At 41.2% G+C, this 16,094-nt stretch overlaps 1 protein-coding gene across 1 annotated transcript in view; it reads right to left on the bottom strand.

Moving 5' to 3' along the window:
• Window positions 1–15,888, bottom strand: part of GALNT13 (polypeptide N-acetylgalactosaminyltransferase 13) — a 519,423-nt gene extending 503,535 nt beyond the window's left edge. The window contains exon 1 of the mRNA XM_084800140.1: window positions 15,573–15,888. The gene's annotated coding sequence lies outside the window, so the exon portion shown is untranslated. The remainder of the gene's footprint in view (window positions 1–15,572) is intronic.
• Between the last annotated feature and the right edge of the window lie 206 nt (window positions 15,889–16,094).

Below are 16,094 nucleotides of genomic sequence, written 5' to 3'. Positions count from 1 at the left end.
GGTTCATTCGTATTTCTACTTATCCTGCTGCAGCACAAAATACTAGGATGCAACCTAAGGACTAGAATAAAGTTAATTTTTCTTCTTATATGTCCATAATATTTTTCATGCAACATTTACTCAAAGGTATGGAAAAAAACATTTGCTCTACTCATTTCCCCCTTTCCATTTGATCTCACTCTAAAATGCAAACTATACACTTGTGTGTTTGCTGAAGTGTTCATAGTTTTTTGTTTTCTTTTCTTCTTATTTGTATTTTGAGACAGGGTTTCTCTGTGTAGCCTTGGCTGTCCTGGACTCACTTTGTAGACCAGGCTGGCCATGAACTCACAATGATCCACCTGTGTCTGCTTCCCAAGTGCTGGGATTAGTTTTAAAATGGTAAAGCATTCTACACACACACACACACACACACACACACACACACACACACACACACACCTTCCTGTAGATTAGAATTTCTTGTGGGAGCCATCTGGACTGGCTATAACATGTTTAAAATACTGGATTTGGTCAGCAACAAAAATCAAAGCATTAGCCCAAATGATAAGGACAGTGAAAATTCCAAGAGCAGCTGCCAAATTGACATGGTCACAGCTTCACACCTGTGTAATGCTGACACGGCCATCCTCATCCATCAGCTCTCCTGTCAGGGTGTGGGGACATCAAATAATCAGAGTAGCTGGAATAATTTAATAATTCTGGTGATTAGAAAATTCCTGCTGTACTATCTGTAAACCACTTCAAAATTTTGTTTGAAAATATTGTTTAGCACTTTTATAATGTTCAGAGAAATAGAAGTGAAATGGATCTACTAAATAATCACTTGGAAGTGCTTTGCTTTTTTTAAAATTAAAAGTTAATTCTTCTTAAATATATGAAAATAAAGCTTTAAATAATGAAAAACATCTATTTAAAAACTCTATTTGAAAAATGATCACTACAAATTAAGACTGAAGCTGCATGGGTCTGATTTGAGAGGCAACCTATGTTAGGTTAAAAAATAATAATACCAAATCACTGTTAAAACAGTAACATCCATTTTCAAGCTAATAACCAGAAATTATAATAATTATAAATTTGTCTTAGAACTAAACATACTTAGAAATGTTGTAATTAATTTTATTCTCAGTGAAAATGGTGAATGCAGCTTATAAAATACATATACATTAGAGTATTAGGAGTAGTGGGTATTTTAACATATTAAAGATGAGGATGCTGGCATCCAAAAATCTCAGAAACTTACTAGGGGGTTCTCTAGTAGTCTTTGTCAGGACTTGAACCCAATGCCGTCTTTTAAGACCAATGATATCGTAGGAAACCAAGTGATTATAAACATATCCAGTGGCAAATCACATTTCCTCATAAAGTGCATTGCCTACCCAGTGCCACCAGCATCTCTCCCCAGTGGTGAAATCACTTTAAGTATTTATGAGCCTCACAACAGAAAATTCATCTTCTGTTTACCTTCAAAGCCATGTGAGTCAAAAGAGGGTCACTGAAGTTTCATGCAATACAGTCTGCAACACACAGATTAAAACAAACAAACAACTTTGCTGACCCCCTCCAAAAAAAGTACCAAAATACTTTAAATATTATCTGAATTGTTACAGCATGCTCCTCACTTTATCATCCTTTGATCCTACAGTGAGCACTGGTTGTCTTTAATTTTTTCTCTTCTTTTTTTTAAATTTAATTGTATTAATATTTGGATTACAACTCAATTGTTATCCCATCACTTGTGTTCTCCCATTCCTCCCTCCTTCCTGCTTTCATCCTATTCCACCCCCCCCCCTTAGGTCTAAGACTATATGGTCAGAGGCTATCATGTCTCATCTTGGTAGCCTGCTTATTCTTTCCTTGAGTGCCATCAGGCCTCCCCACCAAGTGGAAGTGGTCAAATATGGGGCACCAGAGTCTTTAAATTTTTATGGATTACATCCTAACATTTCTTTTCATAACTACAGACACTGTCTGTCTGATGGATCTCATTTTGTACAGCTGTTATCTTTGTCATTCCATTCACCTCTCTCTAATCTCTGTAAGTGAGCTTTCAGGATGATGTTCCCATTCTATTCTAAAAATCTTAATTACCTTTCCTTTCATGCAGCCAAATGGCAAGCAAAAGTTAAAAATCACTAAAGATCACTTATACTAAATTCCTATTGATCATTTCATAGCCATTCAATATTCTATGGTTATTTTTCATTTATTGTGTATATTCTTTCATACATATTTTTGTTGTAGACTTCAAACATCTTTTCTTGTCATTTATATTCCAAGAATCCCTTAAATGTTAAATGCTCTATAAGGTCTACTTTTGTCCAAGACCCTACTACCAACGAAAGCCCCCTTCTCATACCAGTCCTGCTCCAGACTGAAACACTGAGAACTGGGTGCTTCAAGAGTGTCTTTACTGAGCTCACACCATGCTTATCTCTTTTCATTGTACTTTGCTGGGCTTTCACCTGAAATTACTTTGTACGAATGGCTGTGTCTGACAACAGTATCCTTTGTTTTGCTCTAATTGTAATTTCTAATGACTCGATCTTTTAGTATCTCAAAATACCCATTTTCTTCACCATTGGCTTTTATTAATACTGTGATAGCCTTTGGTATTCGCATTGCAAATATCTTGCTTCAGAAATTTGAAAATTAAATCCATTCATACTGGATGCTTACATCGTGTTTCCATACCTGAATTTGAATTGAGAAGACATAACCTGCAAAGACTCACTACATTTTAACTTTTCCCATCTTCTGTTGATTTTGTTATTGAGAGAATTTCTGTAGCCGCGTGTGGTGGCACATGCCTATAGTCTCAGCACTTAGGGAGGCAGAGGCAGGTGGATCTCTGTGAGTTCAAGGGCAGTCTGCTCTACAAAGTTGAGTCCAAGACAGCCAAGGCTACACAGAGAAACCCAGCCTCAAAAAATTAAACAACATAAAAGAATTTCTGTATTTTTCAATTATAAATTTTCCTAAGGAAGTTTTAAGAACTATCTATTGAAAAGTTCTATTTCTATATCATCCTCTGGTTTGTATATGAATGAAATTTTTCTTGAATTGTTTCAAAAATCTAAATTATAATCTCTTAGTTTCAGTTTCTTACAAGGCCATTTGTCAGTTTTCTTTTGACTTGTTTTTTTTTTTAAATTATTTCATACTGTAGATGGCTCTTAATATATATTTTAATTACTTCTAAAATGTCTGTTGATCATTGCTATCTGTCATGTTCAAGCCAGTCAGGGGGGTCCCAACAGTGAAAGAGACATTGGGTCTCACCCATAATCAAGAAGCTATTTGCAACTGATACTGCACTTACAAGCAGAAAATCAGTTTTCTCCAGTTAAATGTCACTGTATTTCAACCACACTCCAGCACAGACCCCGTGCCCAGAAACAGTTGGCCAAAGCAAAATGAACTCCATGGGAGTTTTGTTTGCTGCTTTGTTTTGTGGACTTGATGTTGTCGTTGTTGTTTTGAACTTTTGTTTTATTGGTCTTTGGCTGTTTATTTTTATTGTCACTTAAGTTTTTTGTTGCTTTTGGGGTTTTTTATTTTAAGAATTTATTTTATTTTATTTTATTTTTTGTACTTCACATGCATAGATATAAATGTCTGCATGTAGGTATGTGCACATACATGCAGGTGCCTTCAGAGTCCAGAAGAGGGCATCAAATCCCCAAGAGCTGGAGTTCCAAGTGGTGTGACATGCCCATTATAGGTGCTCGTAAGAGAAGATCACTGTCTGCTCTTCCAGATGCCCTGAGTTCAGTTCCCAGAAACCACATAGAGGCACACAACCATCGACACTGGAATCTGATGCCCTCTTCTGGCCTGCAGGTGTACATGCAGATAGAGCACTCATATATAAAACAAATAAATAAAATCTTTAAGAAAATTTATTTTTTAAAAAAGGGCAGAGAGTTCTGGAATGCAGAAGAAAGGTGCATTTCAGAAATTCCTTGGGTAACTCCAGGTTGCAGGGTCGCCATGAGTGCTGAAAAATATCCTGCACCCTCTGACTTCAGTTGCAAGTTTGATGTAGATATAGCCTTCAAGAATACTTTTCCTACTGGCACTACTTTTTTAAAAATACTGGATTTATTTATTTAGTTAGTTAGTTTTTGTTTGTTTGTTTGGTTGGTTGGTTTTTGGTTTTTTGAACTAGGGTTTCTCCGTGTAGCCCTGGCTATCCTGGACTCAACGTTGTAGACCAGACTGTCCTCAAACTCACATCGATCTGCCTGCTTCTGCTCCCCAAGTGCTGGGATTAAAGACGTGCATTACCAACTTTTGTGCTCATTCATAATCAGAGAAGCCTCTTCCTGCAAGGACGGGAACAAACACAAAGACCTCCAGCCAGAAAGTGTGCAGAAAGAGAGAGAGAGGCCTGGGAGCTCTCAGTCCTAAATAGGGTGTCTCCATCACGTCACTTCCCTTGGGGCTCAGAGAACCCTGCAGGAGAGCAAGAGAGCCTGCAGGAGAGCAAGTAAAACAGTGTAAAAGCCAGAGGGCATGGAGGACACCAAGAAAGCAAGGCCTTCTAAATCAACAGGATCAATGCACGCATGAGCTCACAGACTGAGGCAGGCTGCAGAAGGCCTGCATGACTCGGCACCAGATGGGGTCCATCTCAGAAGCTATCCCCAATTAATACCCAACTGCAACTAAAAATTTAGTTTTCTCCAAAGCAGTCTCAGTGGGAAAATAAACTATTCTTAAGGACAGGATACATGCTGAGCAGCAGTACCTGGCCAACAGAATGCAAATTCAATGCAATTACAGAGCTCCCTTGCCTCAAAATGTTGTGTCAGAAAATCTTATCTCATTTTTAAATTTTCATCCTCCTCCCCTCCCTTCTCCCTTCCCCACCCCCCAGCTTCCCCCTACAGGTCCAGAGGGTATCCATTATGGCTTCTAGTTTAGTGCTTTCCTTTTTTGATTTTTTGGGTTTTGTGTTCATTACTTTTTTCTCACTTATTTATCTATTTAATCACTTTACAGCTTGATTCTAGACCCTCTCTTTTCTCTCATCCTAGTCACCCCATCTCACCCCCACGAGGGCCGAACTCCCCATCCCCATACTCCCCAACACCCCCAACACCACCAGGCAAAGGCATTGTCAACAGGACAAAATGACAGCCTACAAACTAGGAAAAGATCTTCACAAACCCTACATCTGACAAAGGGCTAATGTCCAAAATATAAAAAACAAAAATACAAAACAAAACCAAGAAAAAGCAAACACTCAAGAAATTAAACATCATCAAACTAAATAATCCAATTCAAACATGGGATTCAAAGCTAAACAGAAAATTCTCAACAGAGGAACTTCGAATAACAAAGAAACACTTAAAGAAGTGCTCAACTTCCTTACCAGGGAAATGCAAATTTCATCTATATCCATCAGAATGGCTAAGATAAAAAGCTCAAGTGACAGCACATGCTGGCAAGGATGTGGAGAAAGGGGAACACTCCTCCATTGCTGGTAAGAGTGCAAACTTGTACAACCACTTTGGAAATCAATCTGGCACTTTGGGAAATTGGGAACAGCGCTTCCTCAAGACACAGATATTCCACTCCTGTGCGTATACACAAACGATGCTCCACCACACACAATGACATTTGCTCAACTCTGTTCTGTCATAACAGCTTTATTCGGAATAGCCAGAATCTAGAAACAACCTAGCTCTCCCTCAATAGAAGAAGGGATAAAGAAACTGTGCTACATTTACAAAATGGAATAAAAAACAAGGAAATCTTGAAATTTGAAGGCAAATGGATGAAACTAGAAAAGATCATCCTGAGTGAAGTAGCCCAGACCCAGAAAGACACACATGGTGTGTGTGTGTGTGTGTGTGTGTGTGTGTGTGTGTGTGTGTGTGTGTGTGTACACACACACCTATAAGCAGATATTAACTATATAATACAGGATAATCACACTACAATCCACAGACCTAAAAAAGCTAAATAACAAGGAGGTCTCTAGGAAGGATGCTTAATTCTCACTCAGCAAGGCAAACAGAATAGATATTGGAAGTACTTGAAGAGAGGGAACAGGATGGGAGCCTACCATAGTTGTCCTCTGAAAGACTCCACACTGGATCAAAGCAGATGCTGAGACTCACAGCCAAAGTCTGGGCAGAGTGCAGGGAGTATTATAGAAGAGTCGGGGGAGAGAAGGACCTGGAGCAGACAGGAGCTCCACAAGGAGTTCAACAGAGCCAACAGATCTGGGGCCATGGGGGCCTGGAGAGACTGGTGTACCAACCAAGGACACTGCAGGAAGAAGACCTGTCTCCGCTGCTCCGACGTAGTCAATAGGCAGCTCAGTCCATGTGGGTCCCTTAATATGGGGAGCGAGCAGGGGCTGTTTCTGACATGGACTCTGTGGCCTGCTCCTTGAGCACTTCCCTTTGGCTAGGTGGCCTTGCCAGGCCACAGAGGAAGAGGATGCAGGCAGTCCTGATGAGACTTGATAGGCTGAGGTAAGATAGGCTGGGGGAGGGAGGTTGAGGAGTAAAAGGGAGGGAGGAAGAGAGTGGGAGAAGAGGAGGGAGGGGGCTACAATCGGGATATAAAATGAGTAAATTTTGTAAAATAATAAATTATAAAAATAAAAAAAAATATTTTTTAAAGAAAACTACTGGATTTCACTGTTGGCCTACAATCTACCTTCTTAGTGATCAGCTCTGTTTAACTTCTACCATCTGCCCAATCCGTGCAGGTCTCCAAACCGACTGTCCTCTGGGGACTCTCCATCCTGTTTTTGTTTTGTTTTTGTTGTTGTTGTTCTGTTTTGTTTTGTTTGTTTGTTTTTTAAAGAGACAGAGAGAATATAAAGGGGCAGGGAAAGAAGTGAGGAGGATCTGAAAGGAGTAGGGAGAGGAGAAAACATAATCAAAATATACTTTATAAAGATTATTGTAAAGTAGATTATAAATAAAAGAATGAAAGGAAGAGCTAACGCCGTTGCTCCATGCCTGTCACTGACATTTGGAGATGAGGCAAGAGGACCACGGCAGGCCTGAGGACGGCCTGGATGAGGTGCACGATAACTTGCGTTAACAGAGTGAGACTCTGTCTCAAAAAAAAAAAAATTGGCGAATACAAAATGCTGGTCACGCTGTATTTGAGCAGGTTTGACTGACCAGAAGTCTTCCCTTTAGGGTCATCTGGAAGCTGATCATGGGCCTAAAAGGCTACTGGATCAAAATATAGGTCCTCACTTCTCTATAATCCTAAGACCCACCCACTCTGCGTTGCTCACTGTTACGTCACAGTTGGTGAGATTTCATTAGTTGCTGTTTAAGGGTGGATGACCTGGTGAGACAGAGAGCAAAAACTGCTCATAGCTGCATGTGTACAGTGACTGCAGCCCAGGGTCAGATTTCTAACCCAATTTCTTGGCATTACTGAGCCTTGAGAAATCTTCAGCGTGGTAGCTCACTGAGAGTTCACAGCACTCTCCCTCAGCTTCTAGACCCCCTCTGCTTTGTTTATTTTTCCACTTTATAACAGTTTCATCTGCCAGCTCTTGAGAGCAATGCTTAATTGAATGATCATTCAAATCTTCATCTTAAGGTAAGCACGGGGAGCCATGTCAAATTCTGCCATGTTAGAAATCCTGGCAAAGGTCAGCAACTCGAAGGTCACAACATGCAGCCTAAACACGGGATTTCTAGCATGGCTCCTCACAGGTAAGTACTTAACTATCAAAAACTACATCCGGTAACCTAAAGAAACCATCCTTAAAATACCAAAATGAAGAGATTCCAAGAATAAACTACTACACTTGCGTGTATCTTTGCAGGCACAATAGCAACAATGTTGTTCAGAATGAAAGCCCACCTGCAATGATCTTAAGACACACTTGGCAACCTTGTTACTCTGACTTCTTGCTTCTAAAATGTTTTATTCTCAACCTTTTCAGTGGATATGGAGACAACAGATTAACATTCTCAAGAAAAAGAGGGGGAGGGAGTGAATGAAAGAACATCAAAGTTCCAAATTATTTAATGAGATGGCTGCAAGTCTCTTACATTTGTAGAGGTTATTTTTCTTTACGAAAATTACGGAAGTGCTGCATACATGTTATTCTACTTCAATTAGAATCTTACATGGATAATAAGAATGTGTGTATTGTAGGAGCAAAATGGGCCCATTGTGGCCAGCAACAGCAAATGAAGTGTCTCATAACTAGCAATTCAGTGCGTTAATTCAGCTGCACCATCCAATTACCTACAATTCATCTCAACTTTGGCACAACAAGGAGAGTCTTTTTTTAAATCTATGGCAAAAAAAAATGTCTGTTCTAGGACTTCAAGTAAGGAAAAGAGCATCTACTCTCTTAAGTAGCTAGGACTACAGAACATAAATAATTAAAAGTGTGCCTCACAATCTATCTCTATCATAACAAATTTCTGACAAGAAGTCAATAATCTGCACTTGGTAATGAAACATACATTGTTTTAAAAAGGAAAATCTGACCAGGAAATGAAAGAACCAGCCATGTGTCAGTTAGAATTGGCATATCCTCAAATAACAGAATTCCTCTAGAGCTATGAGCCAGCCAAATGCCAAGTGACCACAGGGCCCAGGCACAGAGTTCTAAAAGTAGAAAAAGGTAATGAGATGTGAATTTAGCATCCCTAGCCTCCTGTTAAATGACCCAGATGCAAGAGCTCTCAAGCCTGCTTGGTACCTAAGCAGAGACCAGATGATTAAACCAACAGAAGCTGCTTTTCATTCACTTGAATTTTAACTCACTGAGGATGGCCAATCTATACCTCAGAACAGCTACATGAGGAGTTACCATGCATAGAAGACAGGTAACTTGGAGCATGGAGAGCCACGAAGAAGAAAAGAATGGAAAAGGAAAGCTCTGGGGGGAAAAAAGACATTTAAAGCTGAGAAATAATAAAAGCAATGTTTGCTTTAAAAATGAAACAAGAGCCAAGCTTAAATTCTTCAGAGTAAAACCTGATCTGTGGTCACTGACAGGCTGCATTCTCACTTGCAAATGAACTGCCAAAGGGTAAAAGATATAAAAACCAGAACACTCATTAAAAGTAAGGGAATCATTCTTAGATAGTATAAGTAATTATAATTTAGTGTTGATAGTCAATAACAGTTGAATACCTCACAAAAGCACTTTAGAAAATCCACCACAGTTTTCACAACTTTTTAATAAATGTAAATGAATTATAATGTAAATAAATTACAAATTTAAAGAATTTGTCAGAAGTACTTAGGGTAAATAAGCTATATCTTAATTACTTCCATTAAATACAAACATCTTTTTTATGGGAATTCTTTACCAGTACCAAGTCAAAAAGAAGAAAATTAGTGCCTAAAATTTCAGTCACAGCCCTTACGTGGAAGACAGAGGAAAAAGTCATTGCAACAACATGTTCTTTTGGGTTTGCCCAGTGTAGTCCTTGTCCCAGGACATGGGCTGATATCATCTTGGTGACAGGAACTGGTCATGAACTACAACAAAGGAACTACTAAAAAAAAAAAAAAAAAAAAAAAAAAAAAATTCCATTCTTAGTCTATAGTCAGTGGGGTGGGAACCTCAAACCAAATCAATTGCTAGCATCCTCCCTGGGTCCACACTTTATTATACAGGCTCACAACCGAAAAGGAAATGGAAGACTCTGTAAGTACCATGCCTCACTGGATCACCGTTACGGCCACCATGCTGCTTTGGGAAACAGAATATGACCATGGTTCAGACTAATAAAGCTCTCCAGGAACAACCCGCAGAATGAAACGTTCTGTGATCAATTTTCATCTATTAGCTAAGGTTTTTTTTAATTCGATAAGTAAAGTACAATGCAGAAAGAAAAAAATAGATGGAGTTAAATTTATTCAATTTCAAGAACTATTCTTTAAAATTCAGTTCTTTCATCTCAGTCACTGTTAAAGTGTCCACCACTATAAAATGATTATACTATAAGTGGACATTTTAAATCACTCTTACTATGCAAAAGAAAAGATTGCATAGAGTTGACAGTATATTTTTATTAATTGAAAATGTCAGTTTGAGACAGGAAAACGGGTGCCATTCTTACCCTTATACACATTTGCTATGAGGTTCTAGTCAGTCCGTCCTTAGATAGCTGCTATAAACATGCAGTATTCTAAAGCCTATCACATACTTTCTGACCATATTCTGAATAGAAATTATGTATTCAATAATTTTCCCTTATTTCATCACTTGGCTCAATTTCCCAGTTTTAATCCCCCCTTAGGTAAGTTAGAAAGGACATGTTTCGTGTAGTTTTTGTTGTTTTAATTTGTCTTTCTTTAAACTAATGGCTCTGTTCTTGATAGTCATATAAATCTCATCCTTTTTACATGAAACTAATTACATAATAAGCCATTAAGAGGGAATCAAGTCATTCATTACGCTTCTGATCTACAAGAAGCTACATAATCACCCTCTTATATTCAAAACCATTTTATTAATACCAAAAAAAAGAGACGTGTTGCTTATAGAAATCAAAGCAGTTGATATAGGGCAAGAGCCAAAGCTGACATTTACAACTATGTCTGTCATATCATCTGTAGGATTAGAATTATATTCTGTTTACTGCCTCAGCTTGCCTCTTGTATTATGTCCAGAACATACTGATGAACACGTTAATCACACTCCTCCCTGAATGTTCTACATGAGTTTAAGTAAGACGGAGTGGCAGTGCAATGCAATCTAACTGAGGAAACAATGCCGAACATCCTGGTATCATATACCTTGGACATCTCCCACTGATATGATCAATAATCAACTTCTTTAAAACAGTAAAGAGATGAAAAGGTCTGGGGGGGGGGGGGCTAGAGCACTTACTGCTCTTGCATAAGACCCAGCCTTGTTTCCCAGCACCCACATCAGGCATCTCACAACTACTTGTCACTGCAGTTCCAGGGGTTCCGACTCCTCTTCTGAAATCTGGCTGACAAATTGATCCCAAAATTTTGAATTGTGGTCCTCATGTAGAAGTCAGTGTACGAAATTCTGGCAATGGGTTCTTTGAGGTTCGCTTCCCAGCATCTTTGTCCCATAACATAGACAGTGTCTTGGTGACACTGACTTGCACGTAACTACAGCAGAAGGACCACTGCATTCATTTCCATGCACTCACGTGTGCCCACACCTACACACAAACACACACATATACCCACATCGTAAAATAAACAATTATTTTTTTTATAAAAGGAAATCTGAGCATTTAATGTAAACAATTTATCTCAAATAACATGACATGATCAAAAATAGACTCATGTATGTGATAGTCTCTACCCTTACTAGCAGATTTTAAGCTATTTTAGGGGAATTAACCAGTAATAAGTAACTACTTTAAATAGCCTATACTTTGAACCCGAGTTTAGTTGTGTTGTAAAGGATAGGTGATTATAGCAGAGCAGGTAGTAAGATGCCTTGACAGTTTGTCAAGACTGTACACATCAATAGCTGAGTAATGCTGGGTGGGCTCTTAAAGGAAAAGCATTTTTACTTCTTTACAGTTTAAATGTTTAAGGACCATCAAAAGTCTGTATTAAGTTTGAAAAGAACTTGAGCTTAAATAAGCAACCCCAAAGATACATTATGAAATCCAGAAAGAACATAAGAAATAAAAATAAAAAGTCAACTTAAGAACATTAGAGCAGATATTTGTCTAAATTGTGGAGAAGTTTTTAACTACCTGTCACGGTTTCCTGGCAATCAAGGTAAGATCAATTAAATATATTGCTATACATAGTAAAAACATAGACTTGGGCCTAAAACAAGTTTGAATGTATACAATTTTATTTGTATTTTTGCTCTCACATAAAGCTGCTTATAATGTTGCAAATTTATGGCCAGCTATCACTAAATTAATGTAGATAACCATTTACCAAAATGTTTTTAATTCAATTTCAAAATGAAAACCTAGACTCTTGGGAAATGTATATCACAAGATTTTAATTAAACACCATACATTAAGATAAGAATTATAGTTCTCTAATTTATTAAAAGGATGGTTTATTAAATCATATAATGGCATAAGTGTAACTATTTTATGGTCACAAACATATGCTTGGTGGGTGTGGAGGGTATGTGTGTATCATAACGTTAGGGAAAATATGCTGCTTTGAAAAAGGCCACCAAAGACATCACCTAATCAATTCAGTACATATATTTAGGAGTTTCCTGTATCATGGTGTTCTTTCTAATAACAAAAGCAGAAAGACACTTTAGAAGCAAAGCCCCGTTGAAATTCTTTAATACGTAGCCACAAGGCCACCCAGAGCTGGTGATTCTGCCAGATCCCATTAGATTTAAGATATCTACATTTTCCCACTGATAGACACACACAACCCCAAGGTGATGCATTGAAAGTCACAGTCACCATTCTGTTACTCTCACAATTGTAACTTAGAGCACTCCACCCACCAAGCCAAACCCAGCTAAAGAAACGGCTCTTGGATCTCTCTGTATCTGTACACACAATGGTCATCTATCAGAAACAAGGTTGTCACTTCACATACTTTGCCCTCAAATTGTTGCATTCTTTTAGTACAACTTTCATTTGCTCATTAAAAAATAACAACACCAAACCCATCTGTTGCTTCTACTCTCACCTTCTTCCTACAGTGTCCATATTCTCATAAGCTCACTGTACCAAGTAAGTCATGTTACAGAAGAACACTGACTAGGAATGCTCCTGCTGCAGCCGTCACTTGTAAAAACCAGCTTTGCAAGATGAGGTGCATTTTGGTCTGATAAAACTGTTTGGCCTGAGATGAATTCACAATAAGTTTAACAGTTAAATGTGTAAATCAATAAGAAATTAGAAGGCTTCTCAAGCAGTGTCAGAATTCCCATTTTCATTATCTTTGTTGTTTTAAAATACAAATTAGATAAAAGATAGTATCAAGTGATTTACAAGTAATATTTTAAAGCACAACTGCTTGAACATTCCCCTGCTCAAGCCCATAGTAAACTGTCTGAAGTCGTGACCAGCATGGCATCAAAAGACGACTGTGATAGCCTTGCCATTCCAGTCAGTCTGGCAAATCCTCGTAAGCTCGTACCATCACACCTCTTCTAGAGACCTTAAAGCACTAAGGGATCTATAAACTATTTATGGTAAGCAATTCAGATTAATTTATAGCCCCCAAATATTTTTAAGCTGATACATCTGTTATTTACATTAAAAAAAAAAAAAGAAATTTCACCCTCCAAAAAATATTCACCCAAAATGATGTCATATCCTATTTTACTTTCAGATAGGAAGGTTGCTTTGGATACTAGTCAAAGGCTCTAACTTCTCCACAGTATCTGCCAAGTTAGAGAGTTGCAGAGAGAGACGAAGTGTGCATTGGGATGGTGAGAAAGAAGCATACAATGCTGGCCCCCTAGTCCTCACCTCTCCCCCGTGGAAGACTAACAGAAACAGAGGTGGAGGGAGGTTTGATTTCTAGTAGGCAGGTTCATTAGCATAGCTGGGTGGCTTAGAATCTTGACATTGACCAACAGGTTTATATTAACTACTTTGCTTTCCCACACTGGGACAGAGAGCACCAGCCCCACTCTAGACTTTCTGATTCAGAACTAATCTATTCTGGCAACACCCTGTAGTCCCTTAGGAAGGTGATGTCTTTTCTTTTTCTGTAAACTGGGTATGACATGAAGGCACCCTTAAGCAAGTAGCTCACACCCTGGAATAGAGTAGCCAACAAAGAAAATGATTTAAAGCATTTGTTTAATCATGCAGGAACAGCCAGCAAAATTCTCAGTGGAGTTGAAGGTAATCGGGTGCATAAAAAAGAGCTGAGAAATCCTGGTTTGTGGCAAACAATACAGGAAAAAAACATGCATGTTTCTCAAATCTTCCTTAGGCTGTGGACATTCTCCAATCTATCTCTGGAGTCAAAAGAAGAGGGTTTCGGTATCACGAAGTCTAATTCTGCGGCGGAGGAAGACTTGACAGAGGTCAGGAAAGAACAGATTAGTAACGCAGGTGCAAAAGTCAGTGAGGAAAAGGAAAGAACATGTGTGACAAAGGGAGAAAGACCCCTGGAGGTGAGAAGTCCAAAGTGAAGGCTGGTAGTGTGACCTTACTCTCCAATATTCTCAGACCAGCAGGTTTCTTTAACACTAGAGGGCATGAACACAGACATATACGTGTGTGTGTGTGTGTGTGTGAGAGAGAGAGAGAGAGAGAGAGAGAGAGAGAGAGAGAGAGAGAGAGAGAGAGAGAGAGAGAGAGAGAGAGAGATTTTGAGCAACAGATTGTGCCAAAAGCTGGGGACCCCAAGGAAACCAAAAATGTCATAGGGGTGGTCAAGTACCCTTAATCCTGCAAAGAAATCTCTAGGCTTTTCTGGTAAGCGAGGCTGGCTTACCTCCAGAGGACACTAAAGGCTGAGTGTGAAACGGATGAGACCGAGCCCCTCTCCATTAGCAATGCCTTTACCTCACGAGAGTGTCCACCTTTTGACATTTGCTTTGCCTTGATCCCAAAGACTCTATGCTTGCCCGTCCTCTGACTCTTCTCCAGTAAAGCTGGAAATGAAGAGTCTCCACCTGGACATTCAACCAAGCACAGTCCAAGGCACAGGGCACACGACGGGCTCCCACTCTCACACAGCTTTTGCTAGGTAGACCAGAAGCCTCCGCAAACTGGCTTCCCGGAGCGCAGCGCCCTTGTACCCCAGGTGGGAAGCCTGGAGAGACACCCTCCTTTATGGCCCCTGAGCTTTTCATTCAGCTCCATTGCAGCCCAGAGGCAGGAAGGCTGCTTCAGTCCCGCCTAACCGCGGGCTTAAAGTAAGGAGGTCTGTGCATCGGGGGTTCCCAGACGAGGGATCGGGAGGCTAAGGAAACAAGCAACTAAGAGCAGAACCAGAGGAAAGGGGGGGGGGGGGGACTACAGGAAAGACAAACCATAGAAACAGTACATCAGCGACACAGTGGCAGCTCAAGAAAGACCGGAACAAATAGAATGAAAGAGAAAGAGACACAAGGGTGGTGCATATGCACGGGGACCAAAAGCCAGAAAGAAAAACAGACCTACAAACTGAGTCAGAGAGACTGAGGGCGGCTGGGGCATGGAGAGAAAGAGCGAGCTATCGAGGAAGATATCCAAGAACCAGAACGTGCCCAGTGTCAAGAGTAGTAGCGCCGGCAACGTCGCACCCTGAGGTGTTTGCAGCTGGGAGAGAAAGTTGCTTAGGAAGGGACGCTAAAGCACGGGAGAGCGCCCCCAGGTCGTAGTTGGGGACCAACACACCCCACCTCAGAGGGTAGCGGGAAAAGCCTAGAGGAGGGCAGAAGGCTGCAGAAAGTTCCGCGCCTCTCCATCCTCCCGTTGCACCTGCAGCCGCGGGCGGGCGTGCTCCGAGGTCCCGGGAGACCGACTCTCCAGGTCCACTCTCGCTCCTGCCTTTGCCCTGCTGGGGTTCTGCGCCCTGCCACTCACGGCGGGACTTTGCGGCCCCAAGCCGGACTCTCCCGCAGTCCGAAAGGGGCCCGTCCCAAAGCGTCACCAAGAAGAAGAGAACGAGAGAAAGATTAAGACCTGGTATGGTGCCTGAGGATCCCGCGGAGAGAGCTCGGCGGTCCGCTCACGGGATGCTGTCTGGATCCAACCCCGCTAGTGGCCAGCTGCGCCGAGAGCCGCGCTCACCTGGAGCCCGCGCCGCGCGCAGCCCCGGCGCCCGCCCGCGCCTCTCTTCACACTTCTCGGCCAGCAGAGAGAGGCGGCCCCGGCCTCGGCCAGCCCGGGAGACGCTCCCTCATAGCGCGGTGACTGGCCGCGAGGCTCGGAGAGCGCTGCCAGGAGGCGCCCAGGCCAAGGAGGCGCAGGAGACGGAGCGGGGCTCCTAGCACATTGTCACCTCGGCAGAGCCGCCGCCGCCGCCGCCTGGTCACTTGGCCCCCGCCCCCTCTGCCGGGCCCTCCCCACCCCTCCCGCAGCCCCAACCCGGAGGCCTGTCACTGGGCTAGGATCATTTACGTAACCAGCACCCCGGCCCTCCTCCCGCCCGGCTCCCGCTCCTCCCCGGGCTGGGGCGCTGCGCACCGAGCGCGCTCCAGCTGC

This window comes from Acomys minous, assembly GCF_964271855.1.
Source record: "Acomys minous genome assembly, chromosome: 10".
In the NCBI taxonomy this organism is placed as follows: Eukaryota; Metazoa; Chordata; class Mammalia; order Rodentia; family Muridae; genus Acomys; species Acomys minous.
This window is presented reverse-complemented; position numbering and strand designations above follow the sequence as displayed.